General features: G+C 49.1%; 1 protein-coding gene across 2 annotated transcripts in view; it reads right to left on the bottom strand.

The window, feature by feature from the left end:
- Positions 1-12978, bottom strand: part of LETM2 (leucine zipper and EF-hand containing transmembrane protein 2) — a 59719-nt gene extending 46741 nt beyond the window's left edge. For both annotated transcript variants that reach the window (XM_082255227.1, XM_082255226.1), the window contains exon 1: positions 12881-12978. The gene's annotated coding sequence lies outside the window, so the exon portion shown is untranslated. The remainder of the gene's footprint in view (positions 1-12880) is intronic.
- Positions 12979-22481: the final 9503 nt, after the last annotated feature.

Genomic DNA, 22481 nt, shown 5'->3' with positions numbered 1-22481 from the left:
CCCAACGCGCAGCATTGGAGACAAGCAGGGAAGTGACCAGAATGCAGCCCATACACCAAAAACTGCAGCCTCAACAACCTCAAGTGTCCAAACCCCATACTCCAAGAGCCTTAAAGGGACACCCATCCTTGAAACCACCCAGTCAGAAAGCCATCCCACTGAGCAGCATGCCCGACTCCAGTCCTCTCAATGTGCAAATTTAAGATCAGCCATCTCCGTCGTCCTAAATCAAGTTCCGTTAGTCAAAAGAAAAACTGGCCCTAACCTTTTTTTAAGCTGGCTCCAAGATTTTCAAGCAAATTTGTCATGTCCTGGTTTAATGGTTCCACTTGGCTAAAAGTTTGAGAAAGGCTGATCTCTACTGATATGATAATACCAACAGACATGATCCTAACATAATTCCATTGTACTCTATACAGACTTTACATGACCAGCATGCCCTCACCTTAAGGCCAGGCAGACAATGCATCCAGAAAATCCCAGAGAGTATATAATGTAGTGAAGACAAATACATCATATACATGTGTTTTCCAAGAACACGTCCAATAGCCCCCAGTTAACATTGGTTGACCACCGAGCTTAAGGTCATCGAGTTCACCTCTGGAAAATTACATAAAGTCTGAGCAGTGGATCAGAATACAGTTCTGGTGTACTATGTATGTACGTATACACACCATGATTTGATTACTGAACACAACCGTGACACAATTTTAGATCACTTTCTATACTCATAGAGGTTGATTTGGCAAATATACTGTGCACTTTACAAGCGCAGTTGCTCCAGAGCTTAGTAAATGAGGTGAAGCTTCACTTTACAAAAGAATACCCAATCACATGCAAGGAAAAAGATAAAAATAAAAACAGCATGTTCTCTTGCATATTAATGGATAATGGAAGTCAGCAGGCCTTCCTCTCATTTACTAACCTCAGAAGCAACTGCACTTGCAGAAGTTGAAGGAGGGGAGAAGTTGATGTCATGATCTCCACCTCGTCCAAAGAACACTTTGCATTTAACCACTTGCCGACTGCCTAACGACTATTTACATCGGCAGCTCCCGCTCGCTCACGGACCCCGCCGGGCACTCGCAGTTGTCCGTTACAAAGGGAGAAAGGCAGGCGGCTAATGTAAACAAAGCCATCTGTCATTCTCCCCTGTGTAAGAATGGAGATCATACGGTTCTGCTATGTAGGAACGTTGATCTCTGTTCTTACACCTCAAGCCACATCCAATCACAGTTAGAAGCACGCCCCTAGGGACACACTTAACCCCTCTTTCTCAAATAAAGTTAACTCCTTCCCTGCCAGGTGTCATTTTCACAGTAACAGTGCATGTGTATAGCACTGATTACTGTAGTAATGTCACTGGTAACCCCAAAAGTGTCAAAAATGTCAGTCAAGGGTCCGATCTGTCCGCCGCAATGTCGCAGTCCCGCAAAAAAAAAAAAAAAAAGAAAAGAAGAATAGCAGATCGCCGCCATTACTCGTTAAAAAAAAAAAATGACAAAAATCTTTCCCCTTAGTAAACGCAAAAAACTTTTGCGAAAACCAATCAAAACAAAATACGCTTTTTGCGATTTTTTTTACCAAACATATGTAGCAGAAAACAAATTGGCCTAAAATGTTAAAAAATTTTGATTTTTTAAATTTTTTTGGGGAATTTCATATAAAAAAAATGTGAAAAACTGAATTTTTGTAAAATCTTACCGTAAAATTCCTTTCTCTGAGTCCTCCGACAGTCGCCGCCCCTTCCCAATTCGTCACCAATGGGGTATTGACCTTTGCTCCGTAGGAGTAGCTAGGCAACAAGAATTGTTAATACAAAGCTTTTAACATAGACACACCCCTAGGGGCTGTCTCCTCAGTCAATACCTCCCTGCACCAGCATTCCCAACTCAGTTTGGTAGCATAGCAGTAAGAGTACACAAAAACCCCAAAAGAGGGGCGGGGGGCGGCGACTGTCGGAGGACTCAGAGAAAAGAATTTTACGGTAAGATTTTACAAAAATTCCGTTTTCTCATACGTCCTCCGACAGTCGCGGCCCCTTCCCAATTCGTCACCAATGGGACGTCCCAAAGCAGTGTAGACATGAGGGGTGGGAGATGCAACCGTAGAAAGGCAACGCAGAACCCACATCAGAGAAAGGAACCTTACCATAGTAAGAGAACCAACTGGGCAACAGGAAAAACGTGCTCAACAGGAGCAACAATCCCAGGAAAAACAAGCAACCCAGGGGTAAAACACCCCAACAACCAAGGGCCCATGAAAACAAGGGTCCCTAGGAGACTGCCGCACTGAGAACTTTACGGCCAAAGGAGGCATCAGCCGATGCCTGAACATCAACCTTATAGAATTTTTGAGAAGGTGTGAACGGACGACCAAGTCGCCGCCTTACACACCTGGGCCACAGAAGATTGATGCCGGAAAGCCCAAGACGTACTCAAAGATCTGGTAGAGTGCGCCTTCACAGGAAAAGGAGGAACCTTCCCCTTCAAGGCATAGGCTTGTTCAATGATCTGTCTGATCCATTTGGCGATAGTCGCAGCCGACGCCGCCATGCCCTTCCGAGGTCCCTCAGGAAGGACAAAGAGAGAATCTGACTTGCAAAAAGATTTAGTGGACGACAGGTAAACTCTGATCGCCCGGACAACATCCAAGGAATGTAAGGCAACCTCCTTCGGATGCTTAGGCTTCGCGCAGAGCGAAGGCAAGACAATGTCCTCATTCAGGTGAAAATCCGATATCCTTTTCGGAAGAAAAGATGGGTTAGGCCGCAGGACCACCTTATCCTTGTGGACCACCAGGTAGGGAGAATTGCAGGACAAAGCTGCCAGCTCCGACACCCTGCGAGCCGAAGTGATCGCCACCAAAAAGGCAACCTTCTTGGACAACAGAGACAACGAGATCTCCCTGATCTTTTCAAAGGGAGCCTGTTGCAACACGGACAGAACCAAGTTCAAGTCCCATGGAGGTATAGGGTCCCTCCTAGGAGGGGCCAAGTGTCGCACCCCCTGAACAAAAGGTGCTAACCAATTAATTAGATGCCACAGGGCCTTGAAAGAGAACGGCCAGCGCAGAAATCTGACCCTTAATTGTGGCCAGCGCCAAACGCTGGTCCACTCCAGTTTGGAGGAAAGCCAACACTCTCGACACCTAATATGAGCGAGGGGAATACCCCCTGGACTCACACCAGGCAAAGTATGCTTTCCAAGTACGGTAGTAAATTTTACCCGAAGAGGCTTTTCTAGCCTCGATCAAAGTGGGAATGACCTCAGGAGAAAGACCCCTATCCTTCAGGACCTGGCTTTCAACAGCCAGGCCGTTAAAGCCAGCGACTGTAAAGCAGGATGGAATATCGGCCCTTGAGACAGGAGATCTTTCCGGAGTGGCAGACGCCACGGAGCGTCGACTGCCAGATTTACGAGATCCGCGTACCAGGACCGGCGAGGCCAGTCCGGCGCTACCAGAATCACCATGTGCGGTTCCAAGGCTAACCTGCGAAGAAGCCTGGACAGCAGCTGAATCGGTGGAAAGGCATACATCAGACGATACTGATGCCAGGGCGCCACCAACGCGTCTGAGGCGTCTGCCCGAGGATCGCGCGTCCTTGCCACGAACCTTTCCACCTTGTTGTTCAGACGAGACGCGAACAGGTCCACATCTGGGGAACCCCACTTCGCGCACAACATCTGGAAGACATCCGGGTGGAGAGACCAGTCTCCCTGGTCCAGGGTCTGGCGACTCAGATAATCCGCCTGCCAGTTCTCCACCCCCGGTATGTGAACTGCCGTTATCGCCGGGACGTGCGTCTCGGCCCAAGACAGAATGTCGGCTACTTCCCGAGCCGCTCGGGCACTCCTGGTGCCCCCTTGGTGGTTGATATAAGCCACCGCGGTGGCATTGTCCGTCTGAACCCGAACCGGGCGGCCCCGAAGCCGGACCTTCCATCGCAGAAGGCAAAGCTTTATTGCCCTTAATTCCAGAATGTTGATCGGGAGGGAGGACTCCTCCTCCGACCAAGTTCCCTGGGCGGACAGAACGCCCAGAACACACCACCCCAGCCCGTCAGGCTGGCATCCGTGGTGAGCACCGTCCATGACAATGGACGAAAAGACTTGCCCCCCGACACCGCCGGGGACTGGAGCCACCACAGAAGACCCCTTCTGGTGTCTTGGCTCAACGAGATCCGCAGATCCAGGGATTGCGGCCGCCCGTCCCACTCGGTCAGAATCTCCGCCTGGAGACCCCGCGTGTGAAACTGGGCAAAAGGTATCGCCTCGAAAGACGAAACCATTAGACCTAGACATCTCATGCATGTCCGAAGAGACGAGTGTCGGTTGTCCCTGAGGGACCTGACCTTGTCCTGAAGAGTCCGAAGCTTGTCCTCCGGCAGGAAGACCTTCGCTTGGACAGAGTCCAGAATCATTCCCAGATAGGGAAGGCGAACCGAAGGACACAGAGTCGACTTCGGAATGTTTATGGTCCAACCGAACTCCTGCAGAGTCCGCATCGTGGTGGACAGGTTGGTCACCAGGCTCTGACTGGCGTTCGACCGTATCAGGATATCGTCCAGATACCCCAAGACAGCAATGCCCTGTGCTCGCAACAGGGCCAGAACCGGCGCCAGCACTTTGGTAAAAACCCGCGGAGCCGAAGCGAGACCAAGGTAACGCCACAAATTGGTAATGATCCTCCGCAATGGCGAATCAAAAGGTACCTCTGGTGACCCTCGAAAATGGGGATGTGTAGGTACGCATCCTTCAGATCGATGGAGGCCATGAATTCCCCCGGACTCAGGGCAGCCACCACTGAGCGCAGGGATTCTTGCGAACTTGCCCACTTGCGAACCCGCACAAAGCGGTTCAGAGCTTTCAAGTCCAGAATCGGACGCACTTTGCCCTCCTTTCTGGGCACAGTGAACAGATTGGAGTAAAACCCCTGAACTCTGTCCCGATGAGGCACCGGGACCACCACCCCCTGGGCCCGCAGGTCCCACACCGCCAGGTGCAAATCCTGCAAGCGCTCCGGAGACAGCTGAAGATTTGAGGGGAAAAATCTGCCCGCCGGCCAAGAGAGAAATTCGATCTTGTAACCAGATCGAACGATTTCCTGAACCCACCTGTCCCGAACACGGGCCAGCCAAGGTTGTAGGAAACCACGCAGACGTCCCCCCACCCCAGAAACGGGTGAGGGCGCCCCTTCAGGCGGAAGTGGTATGGGAAGTTGAACCGGACTGGCCGGACTTCTGCTTCCCTGCCCACGGCTTCTTCTGGGAGCCTTGGCCATTGAAGGGCTTGCCCTTGGACTGCGACCGAAAGGCACGAAAGGACCCCTGAGAGGGCCTAGACGAGGAAGTCCGCTTTCCACGGAAAGACTTATGCTTGAAAGACTGGGGCAGGAGAGTACTCTTGCCCCCCGTAACCCCTTTTATCAGGGTATCCAAAGCCTCGCCAAAAAGGCGAGACCCCGCATAGGGAAAATCCGCCAGCGTCTTGCGAGACGATTGGTCGACCGACCAATTCTTCAGCCAAATCAGACGACGGTTCAGTACCGCCACGCTGGACAGGCCGCATCACACAAGTACATGACACCCTGATGGATCTGGTCCACCATAGCCAACGTGGTAGGCGGAACGGAATCAGCCGCCAAGGTGCGCCTGAGCATCTTGGTCCAATCAGCAACAGCCTGCGCCGCCATAATGGAAGCAAAAAAAGGCTTCAGCATAGAACCAGCCACCATATAGGCATGACGGGCAAGAGACCCTATTCTCCTGTCCGTAGGGTCCCGGAAAACCGGGGTATCCTCGGAGGGCACCGCAGTAGCTTTGTTCAAAACGGCTACCGCATGATCCACCGGAGGCGCCACACACCAACGCTCGTCGGTGGCAGGCGCAAACGGATAAAGTAATTTAAACTTATTTGGCACAGTAAAAGGCTTCTTTAAATTGCGCCACTGTTCATTAACAGTATGGTGAAATTCAGCAGGGCAGGGAAAAACCTGCGCTGATTTGCGAGCCCTCTGTGTTCCGAAAGCAGACATCCTAGCAGGATGAGTAGGCTCATCCTCCAAGTGCAAGGTGTCCTTTATGGAGGTAATCAGCTCATTCATGAGTGCAAGCTCTTCAGGCGAGCCAGGGGGAGAAACATCAACCCCCTGCACCTCAGGCTCTCCCTCAGACCCCGCAAGGTCCAAAGATGAGCGGGACCCTGAGAAGGGCATGCCAGCCCCAGCAGCCATATCGCCCTCTGAATCAGAGGAAATGGATAACCTGGCCCTTTTTGCGGATCGTTCAGCCAGCAGCATCTGCACCTGAGACACCAAGGAAGCCACTACAGTGGTCAGATCGGCCCCCTCGGAGGGTGCAGCAGCCCCCTGGTCCCCCACCAGGGCGGGGGGAAACTTGCTATCCTGAGAATCCATGCCCCAGTACAGAAAAGCAATAAAGGTACTGGCCCTTTAAAACCACGGCGAGCGCAGCCCACCGCACACTGCTGTATGCACTGACCCCGCAGGGAAAGACAAACACTGAGCAAGGAATGACAGGACAGACAGGTAAAAACCTGGAGAGAGCACACCAGACTGCTGCCACCGATCGCTGTTACCGGGGAAAGAGGAAGTGATGCAATGCTGACTGATAGATATAGCCTATGGAAGGCTCCAGCAAAATGGCCGCTCGGCAGAGGAAAAAAGGCTACTAGAAAATGGTGCCGCCATGTGCATGGACAGTATCGCCCGGCAAAATGGCGGCGAATGGCGCCAAAACACGGCACTGCATTGAGACAGGGCCGGTCACAGTATACAGTCAAATAAAAATGGCGGATCGCCGCAGCGATCACCGCACACACACATGTCTGTACTCAAACTGCACCCAGAGCATAACAGCAGAGCAGGATGGCACCCCCCCCACCCCCCCCCCGCCCCCAGGCATGCAGCCACACAGGGATCGGACAGGGAGCCCGCAGTTACACAGACATGGAGGGTAATACACAGCCACAGACTGACACCCATACAGAAGGTCCCCCCACAGAAGGTGCTTACCGTACCAGATGGCGTGGGGAGCCCTCTCCAGCGACAAACCGCTATCAGGGCAAACAGGGAGTGCCGCAGCCAGGACGCTTGTGGACCGCAGTCATGGCGTCCAGTGAGGAAGCCACCTCACAGGCAGCATCCCTGCAGCGAACAGGGATGGGTCGTTCAATGTGCCAGGGTAAAACCTAAGCTGAACGCTCGATGGCAGGCTGGGGATCCATCTGGCTATCAGCCCTGGGATGCAGGGCGGCCAGTCCGATACCCAGCTCCGCATGATGATTCTTCATCAGAAGATCTCTAAACTACGGCTGACAAAATAACAGCTAGCAAGGAAAAGAGAAAAATACTTGAAATAATATCAAAGAAAGGGTAGAAGGCTGAGACTGAGCCCCAGCACAGGATAGCAGATACTCCTAAGCTAGGCAAAGACAAACTGAGTTGGGAATGCTGGTGCAGGGAGGTATTGACTGAGGGGACAGCCCCTAGGGGTGTGTCTATGTTAAAAGCTTTGTATTAACAATTCTTGTTGCCTAGCTACTCCTACGGAGCAAAGGTCAATACCCCATTGGTGACGAATTGGGAAGGGGCGGCGACTGTCGGAGGACGTAAGAGAAAATATTGTTATTTTTGCAAACTTGGCGCTCTTTTTTTATTTATAGCGCATGATCAAAAAAAAAAAAAAAATCGCACAGGTGATCAAATACCACCAAAAGAAAGCTCTGTTTGTGGGAAAAAAAGGACGTCAAATTCGTTTAGGTACAGCGTCGCACGACCGCGCAATTGTCTGTTAAAGTCACGCAGTGCCGAATCGCAAAATAGGCCCTGGTCAGGAAGGGGGTAAAATCTTCCCGGGGCTTAAATGGTTAATGAGAAAAAGCAAATAAAAGTGTTCTCTGAATGATACCCGTGCCAAGTGAGTGACGACCTGTGTTCACAATGCAGGGCAGCTACTTGGCATGGAGCCAATCAGCTAGTGGATATCACTGGAGTAGCGATGCCTAATAGGGAATTCCAGCTCCCAGGGGGATCCCACAGGTATGGAACATACTTCCTTACATTGCTCCAAGCTGGAACAAAATAACTATGGAAAAATTGCCATACCTTAAGTGGAAGGGGGGGGAGGGGGAGGGGGGATTGCAAACAGATGGGATTTTTAACGCAGAAGAGACATACTGTTGGTTCTGCATTAAAGTTCCTTAGCTGCTGTCCCCCCTGTACAGTGAGTTGTGCACGCACAGTTCAGTATACAGTTTCAGCAATGCAGAGATGAATGAACTCCCTGGTATGCTCGGGAGTGAGGTCACCTCAGCCTGGCCAATGAGAATTGACTAAAGTATTGGGACGTCTGCCTTTACACGCACATGAACTTTAATGGCATCCCAGTCTTAGTCCGTAGGGTTCAATATTGAGTTGGCCCACCCTTTGCAGCTATAACAGCTTCACCTCTTCTGGGAAGGCTGTCCACAAGGTTTAGGAGTGTCTATGGGAATGTTTGACCATTCTTCCAGAAGTTCATGAAAGCTGACCAGCCGAACATGTCAGCAGCCATCGGGGAGCTCTTGGAAACCGCAGCTTTTGAGAGAAGGCGATTATAATTGATAGGTGTTCTATTGGATTGAGGTCAGGACTTGTGCACTGATCCAAATAATTTGGTGGAGGGGGGATTATGGTGTGGGGTTGTTTTTCAGGGGTTGGGTTTGGCCCCCTAGTTCCAGTAAAGGGAACTCTTAAGACATCAGAATACCAACACCTTATGGACAATTTCATGATCCCAACCTTGGTTGGAACAGTTTGGGGATGGCCCCTTCGTTTTCCAACATGACTGCACACCAGTGCACAAAGCAAGGTCCATAAAGACATGGATGAGCGAGTTTGGGGTGGAGGAACTTGACTGGCCTGCACAGAGTCCTGACCTCAACCTGATAGACCACCTATAAGATTAATTAGAGCGGAGACTGCGAGCCAGGCCTTCTCGTCTCACATATACGCTTCTGGAAGAATAGTCAAACATTCCCATAGACACACTCCTAAACCTTGTAGACAGCCTTTCCAGAAGAGTTGAAGCTGTTATAGCTGCAAAGGGTGGGCCAACTCAATATTGAACCCTACGGACTAAGACTGGGATGCCATTGAATTTCATGTGCGTGTTAAGGCAGGCCTCCCAATACTTTAGTCAATATACTGTATATAGCTGCATTGATCCAAGCTGGTCAAATGTGACTATGGATAACATGTCTGGAATTCTTCTTTACCCACCTCCTGCGCACCGTATAGTAAAATGAGGGCGAAGGCGGGCAGGATCCCCTCTTGTTCTGGGACAATGTCAAATGACGTTGCCCCAGTCTCGCTATTATCGTGAGCCCCTTGGGGCAAACAGCGCAGTGATTGCTGGTGCGCCATGTCCCTGGCATATGACAACTCCGATCTCGGTAAAGAGCTGATAACGCGGCTCTTTACCCATGTGATCAGCTGTGCCCAATCACATACAAACACAGAAGTGCCGGTAATCGGCTCTCCTTGCCTAACACTCTGCTGAGTGTGAGGTGAGGAGAGCAGATCAGCGGAATCTCCTCGCAGGGGAGACCTGTACAGATAATCAGGGCACTGATCATTAGTGCAGCTCCGACAATGCCCAGCAGTGTTGCCAGTCATTGACCATCTGTGATGCCAATCAGTGCCCATCAGTGATGCCAATCTGTGCTGCCTTTCAGTGCCTGCTCATCAGTGCTGTCTATCATTGCCCATAAGTGACATCTATTAGTGTTCATTAGTACCACTTATTAGTGCTTCCTCATCAGTGCCACCTCATCAATGCCCATCAGTGCAGGCTATTGGTGCCACCTCAATGCCCATCAGTGCAGGCTATCGGTGCCACCTCATCAATGCCTATCGGCGCTGCCTCATCAATGCAGCCTATCAGTGCCGCCTCATCAATGCTGCCTCATCAATGCCGCCTCATCAGCGCATATCAGTGAAGGAGAAAAACGACTTACTTACAAAATCAATGCCCATCGGTGCAGGCTAATGGTGCCACCTCATCAATGCCTATCAGTGCAGGCTATTGGTGCTGCCTAATCAATGCCTATCAGAGCCGCCTCATCAATGCAGCCTGTCAGTGCCGCCACATCAGTGCAGCCTCATCAGTGCCGCCCCATCAATGCAGCCTCATCAGTCCCGCCTCATCAATGCAGCCCATCAGTGCCGCCCCATCAATGCAGCCCATCAGTGCCGCCCCATCAATGCAGCCCATCAGTGCCGCCCCATCAATGCAGCCCATCAGTGCCGCCCCATCAATGCAGCCCATCAGTGCCGCCCCATCAATGCAGCCCATCAGTGCCGCCCCATCAATGCAGCCCATCAGTGCCGCCCCATCAATGCAGCCCATCAGTGCCGCCCCATCAATGCAGCCCATCAGTGCCGCCCCATCAATGCAGCCCATCAGTGCCGCCCCATCAATGCAGCCCATCAGTGCCGCCCCATCAATGCAGCCCATCAATGCAGCCCATCAGTGCCGCCCCATCAATGCAGCCCATCAGTGCCGCCCCATCAATGCAGCCCATCAGTGCCGCCCCATCAATGCAGCCCATCAGTGCCGCCCCATCAATGCAGCCCATCAATGCAGCCCCATCAATGCAGCCCATCAGTGCCGCCCCATCAATGCAGCCCATCAGTGCCGCCCCATCAATGCAGCCCATCAGTGCCGCCCCATCAATGCAGCCCATCAGTGCCGCCCCATCAATGCAGCCCATCAGTGCCGCCCCATCAATGCAGCCCATCAGTGCCGCCCCATCAATGCAGCCCATCAGTGCCGCCCCATCAATGCAGCCCATCAGTGCCGCCCCATCAATGCAGCCCATCAGTGCCGTCTCATCAATGCAGCCCATCAGTGCCGTCTCATCAATGCAGCCCATCAGTGCCGCCCCATCAATGCAGCCCATCAATGCAGCCCCATCAATGCAGCCCATCAGTGCCGCCCCATCAATGCAGCCCATCAGTGCCGCCCCATCAATGCAGCCCATCAGTGCCGCCCCATCAATGCAGCCCATCAGTGCCGCCCCATCAATGCAGCCCATCAGTGCCGCCCCATCAATGCAGCCCATCAGTGCCGCCCCATCAATGCAGCCCATCAGTGCCGCCCCATCAATGCAGCCCATCAATGCAGCCCATCAGTGCCGCCCCATCAATGCAGCCCATCAGTGCCGCCCCATCAATGCAGCCCATCAGTGCCGCCCCATCAATGCAGCCCATCAGTGCCGCCCCATCAATGCAGCCCATCAGTGCCGCCCCATCAATGCAGCCCATCAGTGCCGCCCCATCAATGCAGCCCATCAGTGCCGCCCCATCAATGCAGCCCATCAGTGCCGTCTCATCAATGCAGCCCATCAGTGCCGTCTCATCAACGCCGCCTCATCAGCGCATATCAGTGAAGGAGAAAAACGACTTACTTACAAAATCAATGCCCATCGGTGCAGGCTATTGGTGCCACCTCATCAATGCCTATCAGTGCAGGCTATTGGTGACGCCTAATCAATGCCTATCGGAGCCGCCTCACCAATGCAGCCTATCAGTGCCGCCACATCAGTACAGCCTCATCAGTGCCGCCTCATCAATGCAGCCTATCAGTGCAGCCTCATCAGTGCCGCCGCATCAATGCAGCCTCATCAGTGCCGCCCCATCAATGCAGCCTATCGGTGCCGCCCCATCAATGCAGCCTATCGGTGCCGCCCCATCAATGCAGCCTATCAGTGCCGCCCCATCAATGCAGCCTATCAGTGCCGCCCCATCAATGCAGCCTATCAGTGCCGCCCCATCAATGCAGCCTATCAGTGCCGCCCCATCAATGCAGCCTATCAGTGCCGCCCCATCAATGCAGCCTATCAGTGCCGCCCCATCAATGCAGCCTATCAGTGCCGCCCCATCAATGCAGCCTATCAGTGCCGCCCCATCAATGCAGCCTATCAGTGCCGCCCCATCAATGCAGCCTATCAGTGCCGCCCCATCAATGCAGCCTATCAGTGCCGCCTCATCAATGCAGCCTATCAATGCAGCCTATCAGTGCCGCCTCATCAATGCAGCCTATCAGTGCCGCCTCATCAATGCAGCCTATCAATGCAGCCTATCAGTGCCGCCTCATCAATGCAGCCTATCAGTGCTGCCTCATCAATGCCGCCTCATTAGCGCATATCAGTGAAGGAGAAAAACTACTTACTTACAACATTTTCTGACAGAAACTAAGAAAAACGTATTTTCTTTTTCAAAATTTTAGGTCTTTTTCGTTTTTTTAAACAAAAAATAAAAAACCCATGAGGTGATTAAATACCACCAAAAGAAAGCTCTATTTGTGTGAATTTTTTTTTTATAAAAATCTCATATGGGTACAGTGATGCGTGACTGCGCAATTGTCATTCAAAGTGTGACAGCGCTGAAAGCTGAAAATTGGCCTGGGCAGGAAGGGGGTGAACATACTCAGTATTGAAGCAGTTAAAAGGTAACCAGAAGGAAGTGGCTATAAAGAGGCTGCGGGGAGCACAGAGAGGTAACAAAGGATAAAATAAAGGAAAGCTGCATTTTGTACCATAAAACCAGATGGTGATTGGTAACAATGCTGATAAGAAGAAAGCCTGCAGTGATGAAGTCAGAGAGATCAGTCACTCTGTCTGTCCATCATTCAGTCCTGTCCATGGATGTCTATACAGGGGTGAGCCCACTACTGGGGATCCCTGCCAGCCTCCAGCATACTCAGGCAGCCAGACAATGTTAGGACATGCTGAGCCTTCTAGTCCCCCACAGCCTGGGTGTATGCCCGGATGGTAGAATATGAGATCAGTCATTATGAAGCCCGGTCACCGCTTACCCTAATCCCCGCTCTCTCCTCCTTCACCTCGGGCTGCTATCCTCTTCCTGCCTGGGCCAAAAGCATCAACAACCAGGCCACCGGCAGACCCAGCTTAGCCAATCACAACAGAAAACGCGACTACCCTGCCTCTCCCTACACCAATCGCGATGCACGTGGGCGGGGCATTTCTTGCATTGGTTCCACGCTTAGGAGGCGGTGGGAGGGACGTCTCGAACTCCAATAACCCACAACTGCTCTGGCTTCAGCGCTTCATCTGCGCATGCGCCATGGGAAGCAACATGACCCTCCTTAGCATCTCCCTCTCTGACTGTGGGTTATAGTGATCGGTAATTATGACTACATATTAAAACCCTTAGCGTTTATTTTAGTTTATCGAGCACAGCAAAATAAACATTTCCCCGTAAATTATTTGTTAAAATACTTACCCCAACAACTTGGAGTTTAGAACTTTAACCCTTTCGCTGCCAGAGCCATTTTTGTATTTTTCTTTTATCATTTTAGGCCTGAAGATTGCATAAAACTCCCAGAATATATATATATATACACACACACACACATATATATATATATATATATATATATTTTTTTTTTTTTTTTAAAGCAAACACCTTAGAGAATAAAATAGTGGTAGATCCAATTTTTATGTTATACAATATTATCATAAAGGTCTAGCAAATGCAGAATTTCAGTAAAAAATACACTAAAGTTAAATTTTAGATTAATTAAATAAGGTTACATTATGGGAAAAAAAGTTATCCTTCGTTTTTTTTTAAATAAAATTTTGTAAATAAGTACGTTTTCTCCTTCACTGATGGGTACTGATGGGGCTGCACTGATGAGTTGACACTGATGGGCACGGATGATGAGGCACTAATATGCAGCACTGATAGGCGGCACTAATGGGCACTGATATGTGATAATGATAGGCTCTGATGGTTGGCACTGATGGGCAATGATAGACGGCACTGATAGGCAGCACTGTTGAAGAGGCATTGACAGCTATTAAAGTAAATGAATATACCTAAAAAGGTATATCCCTCGCGCCAATAAAAAATATATGTGAACTAAACCGTGATCTCCTATATAAATGTGAAAAAATGCAGCAGCTGAGGACAAAAGGATAAATAAAAATATAATTAGCCTCTACATAGAGGGGCTCCCTTCAACGCTTGCCTAAATAAAAATTATACATAGATACTCAATATAACACAATAGAAAATACAAAAATACATATAAAGTGCAAATGTGCATAAATAAACCGTGATGATAATAGATGTGCTCCAAATATATATTTTTAAAATTTATAATTGTTATACTTCGTGATATATAGGTCTGTAACACAACCAATAAATAGTCCAGTGCAAACTTTGTAAAGTATCTTGTGCAAATGGAAAAAGCCCCCTTTGGATGTACTCTGTTGGTGAAGTCTAGTTATCACATGTCTAGCGGGGAAGATTACTTGTAGCACCTGCACTTTATTTTGCACAGGACTTTTTCCATTTGCACAAGATACTTTACCAAGTTTGCACTGGACTATTTATTGGTTGTATTACAGACCTATATGTCACGAACTATAACACTTATACATTTTTTTTTTAATATTTTTATTTCTATTTAATTAATTTTCATAGACACGGAGCACATCTATTATCATTACGGTTTATTTATGCACATATGCACTTTATATGTATTTATGTATTTTCTATTGTGTTATATTGAGTATCTATGTATAATTTCTATTTAGACAAGCACTGTAGAGGCTAATCAACTTTTCACTGACAGCCATTACTGATGGGCACTAATTGTCATCCCTAATGGCCACTGATTGGCATCCCTGATGAGTACAGATTGGCATCTCTGTTGGGCACTGATTAAAATCCCTGGTGGGCACGGGTTGGCACATTAGGTAGTCACTTTTGGGCATCATTGATGGGTTTGCACTGATAATTGATGCGCTGATTATCAGCACAGATCCCACCTGTCAGGAGAGCCGCTTGTCAGCGCTTATAGAGGAAAAGATGATAAATGGTAGTTCCTGGTTACGATGTGACCAGCTGTGAATAGACACAGCTGATCACATGGTAAAGGGCCTACGTCATAGGCTCTTTACCGAGATCGGAGATGCGGCGTGTCAGAGCGACACACCACACTGCCGATCACCGTGCTGCACTCCCTCAGGGTCGCATTGGAGCAGCTTATCCTGCTTGACGTCATGTGACGCCCAGTCAGAATAACTGATCCCCCACCAGGCCGTCATTCTGCTATTGGCCGGGCGGGATGTGGTTTAACCACTTTAAGACCGGAAGGATTTGCCCCTTAATGACCAGGTCTTATTTTGCGTTAATTTAACGGACAATTGCGCGGTCGTGCGATGCTGTACCCAAATTTACGTCCTTTTTTTCCCACAAACAGAGCTTTCTTTTGGTGGTATTTGATAACCTGTGCAATTTTTATTTTTTGCGCTATAAACAAAAAAAGAGCGACAATTTTGAAAAAAAAAACAATATTTTTCACATTCTGCTATATGACATTCTCATAAAAAAAATAATAAAAAATCAAAATTTTTTAACATTTTAGGCCAATTTGTTTTCTGCTACATATTTTTGGTAAAAAAAATTGCAATAAGTGTATTTTGATTGGTTTGCGCAAAAGATATCGCGTCTACTAACTACGGGAAAGATTTATGTAATTTTATTGTTTGTTTTTTTTTTACTAGTAATGGCGGCGATCTGCGATTTTTTGCGAGACTGCGACATTGCGGCAGACAGATCGGACCCCTAACTGACATTTTTGACCTTTTGGGGGTACCAGTGACATTACTACAGTAATCAGTGCTAAAAATATGCACTGTTACTGTAAAAACTGACACTGGCAGGGAAGGGGTTAACCTTATGGGTGATCAATGGGTTAAATGTGAGCCTAGGGGAGTGATTCTAACTGTGGGGGGCGTGGCTTGTGAAATTACCATAGAGACATGTGATCCTATATAGAAGGATCACATGGGCTTTATGATCATTTCAGGGAGAAGAACAGTCGGCTGTGTTTACAACAGCCGACCACCCTTCTCTCTCAGCAGGGAGCAATCGCGGGTGTCAGGCCGCAATCGGAGCCGCCTGACCCGTGCATCGGCTTCCCTGCTGCCGAGTGGGGGCAGGAGTGGGGGCGTGTGAGGCAGTCAGGTGCATCCAGTTCTTCAGAAACCTACGGTAACGCACCTTTCCTCCTCTGTCCCCACCCCACTCTTCCTCTCGTATTAATCCAGCGGCTGCTATTCGCCCGGCCGCCCGAAGTCTCTGCGTCCCAACGGCTGTCCATGGGGCACATGCGCAGTAGCGCAATCCCATGGACACAGGGACACTGGACGCAGAGACACTTGGATTTTATTATTATAGATTTTAGGTACTTATATAGCGCTGTCAATTTACGCAGCGCTTTACATATACATTGTACAGTACATTCATATCAGTCCCTGCCCTCAAGGAGCTTACAATCTAAGGTCCCTAACTCACATACATACACAGTAGGGCCAATTTTTTTTATACAGGATTCAATGAACCTACCAGCATGTCTTTGGAGTGTAGGAGGAAACGGAGTACCCGGAGGAAACCCACGCAGGCACAGGTAGAACATGCAAACTCCAGGCAGGTAGTGTCGTGGTTGGGATTCGAACCAGCGACCCTCTTGCTGCTACTGTAGGTGAAAGTGCGAACCACTACACCACTGTGCCGCCCTGGATTTGATGTCAAGCATGTTGCTTTCAGGTCAACAACAAAAAGGGGATTCGAGCGGATGTGTGTCCGCTCAGCTCTCTCCCCTCTACCTGGCAGGGCCCACTATGCCAGTCTTGGGCCCACAGATGTGCACAGATGTGCAAGTGGAGCTCGGGATACATGGCAGGGGTGCGCACAGAGGAGGGCGCACGTTACTAAGGGGTGTGAAAGCTATCCAGCGCCGCACTGCTTTTATCTGACAGTTGGCAGTCAGCTTGTCAGATATACACACAATCCCAATGGCTGCAGCCGCCAAAAGTGTGTGTAAACCCATACTCATACACGTAGGGATGCAGCAAGCTGACGTGAGTTTTCGCATGCATCAAAATGTACGACCTGAAAAAATACCCTAATAGGTACATGAGCTTCTTTGACACATTTGTCATGTGTAGGCCAGCCCATTAAAATGAGTTGGCTGCCCTATGACAGGTGCACAAAAAAATGAGCATAATAACGCACGTTCACATGATGCAAGGTGTGAACCTAGACACAAAGCAGCGGTGATGAAACCTTGGTGGCACAGATGCCCCCAGGGAAGGCAACGTGTTGCGTTCAGGGAAATATCATACTTGAAGTGTGAGATCTTGCAGTATATTCATATTGCACATGTAGGAGATCTTGTGCATGCGCTGTATGGAATGCCATTCATTTGGTAGGGAAAAAAGTTTTTTTTTTGTCGCAACAGCGTTTTTTATTTTTCAACAGAGTCATGTAATGTCGTGTCATGCGGCTCATGTGCAAGATGAAGCACATGACATTGCGCGCTTTATCTCACGCATATGCAGTACCAAGCAAATTTTGAAAATGGTGATGCAGGAACGGTGACCCAGGCAGCACAGATTCAGGAAAAAATAGGTAAATATGAAGAAAAAGTCACAAGTACATTTAAAAAGAAGTATGATTGCCCCCCCTCCCCCCGTCAATATTGACAGGTTTAAATAGTAGGCATGGATGGGGGTTCTCTTTAACAGTGGACAGTGCAGTCAGGAGTCAGTCTGTTTGCTTGGAGAAGGTGGGGGAGGGAGGAACAGGGGAGTGCCTTGCTGTCCTAGGCTACACGGCTGTGAGTTTCTATTGATACACACAGTGTAGGGAGACACAACTATAGTCCCTGCATACAAGGGTGGCTCCAAAAAAGGGAAAGGAGCCACCCTAAAACAGGAAACCTTGGGCAGTGGTTATGGTACCAACTTAAACCGCAACATAGGCAAGGATAAAAAGATAAAGAAGCTGCATACTCAGTTAGGGATAATATCAGCTGCTGAGAGTAAATAAGCAAATAAGCAAACTCTGGTGTAGGAAGATAATTCACCCAGTCAGGAGAAGCTGGAGGAGACTTATCGCATGCACAGATCAGGCACAAGACCACATAGCAGAGGCGTAACTAGAACCTTCAGGGCCCTGGTGCAAGAAACCATGAAGGGCCCTCCCTGACACCCCCCACACACACACTTCCATCAAAGCTCTAGGCTTCCAGTTCTGGGAGGGCATCCATTGACATCCCCACAGAATCCTGCCTCACACGTTCCACCTGGGGCGCACATCCAGCATGCTCTGTGACTGCTGTGTTCTTTGGACATTCACAGTGGCCCTTTATCATGTAATCAGGTGATCACATGTAGACAGACTTGTCGGTTATCGGCACTCTTTTCTTCCCACGCTGTGTCTATGTAGGGAAAGGAGAGCCGTTAACCAGCAAGACTGTTAGTAAACTGTTCATACTGATAATCAGGGCTCTGATCATCAGTGTCCTGATTATCAGTGCAGCCCCATCAGTGCTGTCTATCAGTGCTACCTATCAGTGTTCATCAATGCCGCCTATCAGTGTCCATTAGTACTGCCTATCAGTGCTCATAAATGCCGCCTATCAGTGCCGCCTATCAGTGCTGCCTATCAGTGCTCATCAATGCTGCCTATCAGTGCCCATCAGTGCTGCATATCAGTGCCACCTATCAGCGCTCATTAATACCGCCTATCAGTGCTCATCAACGCCCATCAGTGCTGCCTATTAGTTATCATCAATGCTGCCTATTAGTGCCCATCAGTGCTGCCTATCAGTGTCACCTATCAGTGCTCATCAATGCTGCCTATCAGTGCCCGTCAGTACTGCATATCAGTGCCACCTATCAGTGCTCATCAATGCCACCGATCAGTGCTCATCAATGCTTCCTATCAGTGCCCATTAGTGCTCCCTATCAGTACCACCTATCACCGCTCATCAATACCGCCTATCAGTGCTTATCAATGCCGCCTATCAGTGCTCATCAAGTCTACCTATCAGTGCCACCTATCAGTGCTTATCAATACTGCCTATCAGTGCTCATCAATGCTGCCTATCAGTGCCACCTATCAGTGCTCATCAAAGCTTCCTATCAGTGCCCATTAGTGCTGCCTATCAGTGCTCATCAATGCCCATCAGTGCTGTTTATCAGTGCTAATCAATGCTGCCTATCAGTGCCCATCAGTGCCACCTATCAGTGCTCATCAATGCTGCCGATCAGTGCCACCTATCAGTGCTCATTAATGCCGCCTATCAGTGCTCATCAAGTCTCCCTATCAGTGCCCCCTATCAGTGTTCATCAATGCCGCCTATCAGTGCTCATCAATGTCGTCCATCAGTGCTCATCAATGCTGCCTATCAGTGCCACCTGTCAGTGCTCATCAATGCCACCTATCAGTGCTCATCAATGCTACCTATCAGTGCCACCTATCAGTGCTCATCAATGCCTGCACTGACCGTCCCTCCTCCCTCACACAGTTAGAAGACAGCCAATCTGCTCCTCCCGCCCCTCTCCTGTGTGCACAGCAGGAAGTGTGAAGCTCAGCAGCTGAATGCGATCATTCAGATGCTGGGCTACACACTTCCCGCGGTGTACACAGGAGAGGGGCGGGAGGAGCAGATTTGCTGTCTCCTATCCATACGAGGAAGGAGGGACTGTCAGTACAGGCTCTGAGCCACTGACATAATGGGCGGCAGGGGCGGCCCCCTCCTCTCGCAGTGACCGCTCCCTCCCCTTGCAGTGACAGAACAGGCAGGCGTGGGCCCCCTCCTCTCGCAGTGACCACCCCCTCCCCTCGCATTGACAGAACGGCGGGCCTCCTCAGCCACAGTGGCGGAACTCCATAGCCCAGACGAAAGTGTGACTGCTGCGACCCTGGTAGTTCCACCACTGCCACATAGTGTTTGACATCTTTCCTTTACGGTAACCAGGCCACCAAAAGGAATTGGACAAAAGTTCTTCAGTCTTAGAAACCCCAAAATTCCCTGCTAATTTTGAGTCATGAACCAACCTGAGGTAGGGTGAGCAGACGTCCTCGGGTTTCCGGGGACAGTTCCCGGACTGAGGACACTGTGCCTGGACCAAGCCTGTCCCCAGTTTTGTCCCTGGAATGTATTTGAACAGGGGCTCAAGCAATTTCAAAGACAGTCAGTGCAGAATTAAAAAATAAAAATTCTAAATTACACATCCCCGCTCTGCTGTTCCTACTAGCTTAGGGGGTGTATTTTTTCCATTATCTGTGCCCCTTTCTGATGTCCACGTGCTGGTCGGAGCGGAGGGACTATTTCTTCAGTTTCGGGGGGGGGAAGCCCATTCCACTCCCCCTCCCATGTTGTTCGGAGTTGGCTAAAGACCCAGCCATCCACCTGCCTGCCTATCTCCGTGCCTTCCCCAGCGGAGTGACCTTCCTCTGTTCAGCTCCACTCCCCACCCAGTAGTAGCCAGGGCCCGGTGAGTGAGACTTGATAGACTGTGAGGCGGGCATCAGCCACGATGGTTAGAGAGGTGCGGCTGAGCTCAGCTGACAGTGTCCAGCAGCAAGAACAGAGGGAAAGAGGATCTGATCATGAGGCTGCCAGTGCCTTCAAGGCTTCAACACAGGTGTGTTTGGGGGTGTGAATAGACTACATTGCACTGTGTCTGTCTCTCTTGCATCATGGATGGTATCATAATGCACAGGCAGCAGGAACTCTATCATGGCTTTATCACAGTGTGTCACATAACATGGCTGCTGGGTGCTGATTATTGGTCATAAGTTAACAAAATCAGCACCCAGCAGCCATGTCATGTGACACACTGTGATAAAGCCATGATAGAGCGCCCTCTGCCTGTGAGTTATCATGATGCTAATGATCTTAACTAGTTGCCGACCGCCCCATAGCAGATTTACTTCTACAGGGCAGTTGCACTGCTCAGGATCATTTATATATACGTAATCCTGCATTTCTGGGTATCAGAGCCGATCAGCGGGTCCGGCGGACTTGATGTCCGCTGGTACCTGCCGATCATTCTGTACACAGGCAGATCGCTGTTCTGTCAGTATGGAAGACATTGATCGTGTGTTCCTGCAAAGCAGGGACAGGGATCTATTCCTTCCCCTAGTAAGAGCACCTCCCCCACAGTGAGAAAACACTTTTTTGGCACACATTTAACCCTTTGATTGCCCTAGATGGTAACCCCTTCCCAGCCAGTGTCATTGGTACATTACCATATTTTATCACTAATCACTGTATTAGTGTCACGGTTTCCCACAAAGTGTCAAAGTGTCTGATTTGTCTGCCGCAATATCGCAGTCCCGCTATAAGTCGCTAATTGCAACCATTACTTGTAAAAAAAAATATGTAAAATTAATAAGTGACGATTGGTACCGGCGCTACCTATATGTGATTATAAATTAAACCACAATGTGAATAGTACAAAAAGTGAAATTATATGACACTGTGACCCAAATACTGGTGGGTGTGAACTAGTGAAAGAAATTAATAAATAAATGTCAGAGATATAATTATTTATTGGGACAATACAAATTAAACCAAACACAAAAACAAAAAGGTCTGTGATTGTGAATGAAAAACCCAAACTCAATAATTAAGTAATTATTGAGAGATGATACCTCCTCCTACTGAAAGTGAAGGGGAATCTAGGTGATAACTGCCAGTGCATAAATTGACTTAATGTGAGTCAAAAAGCCCGGATGTGTGTTCCAAAAAAACCTCAATAATTGGTTATCCGATGACGGTGAACACCATAAAGTGAAAGGAGAAAAATAGATGTGCTAGGTGGCGTGTTGGTAATACGACCTGTACGTTGTCCACACTGTATGTGTGGTTATGGGGTTTGTGCTCCATTTCAAGGGGAACAATGAGCCGATGGTCTTGCTCTAGAAGTCGTTAGTTGATCTGGATCAGAAAGAAAAGCTCGCGCCGGGATGCTTCCGCGTTCCACGGCCCTTGGCTCCATAACCGGAAGTGACGTTGTGACGTACAGACTCCGCCCTACGCGTTTCGTCAAAGGGACGTCTACTGGAGCCTGAGGGCTTCAACCCGTGCAGATTAAGGTACATAGTGACAATGTGCATGAGTCCAAAAGGCATTCCTGTTCTAAAGGTTAATATCCGTTGGATGATTGCGAAGTGGGTCATTCTCATACCCCTCCTTGAGGTGACTCAAGAATGTCTTTGACCCTAGGAAGTTCTTTTGAGGCAGGATTGTACATTCAGCTTTGCCTTCCTGAAGAGGTTTAGTGAACATCCTCGATAAGGCATCTGCCTTACCATTCCTTAACCCAGGTCAAAACGAGATGGTAAAATCAAACCTGGAAAAGAACAGCGAACAAGAACATGCTTGTCTAGAAGACATCCTCTTGGCAGAACACATTAATTCTAGATTAGTATGATCAGTGAGAACAGTTACAGGATGATTAGCCCCTTTCAGCAGATGCCTCCATTCAGGAAAGACTTCCTTAATTGCCAGCAACTCCCTATTCCCAATGTCATAATTCTTTTTCAGCTGATGACATTAAGCAACAGAAATACACACAAGGATGAAG

The sequence above is a fragment of the Pelophylax lessonae genome (genome assembly GCF_965119305.1).
Source record: "Pelophylax lessonae genome assembly, chromosome: 4".
NCBI lineage: Eukaryota > Metazoa > Chordata > Amphibia > Anura > Ranidae > Pelophylax > Pelophylax lessonae.
The sequence above is the reverse complement of the archived record's forward strand: the minus strand, read 5'-3'. Positions and strand labels throughout refer to the sequence as shown.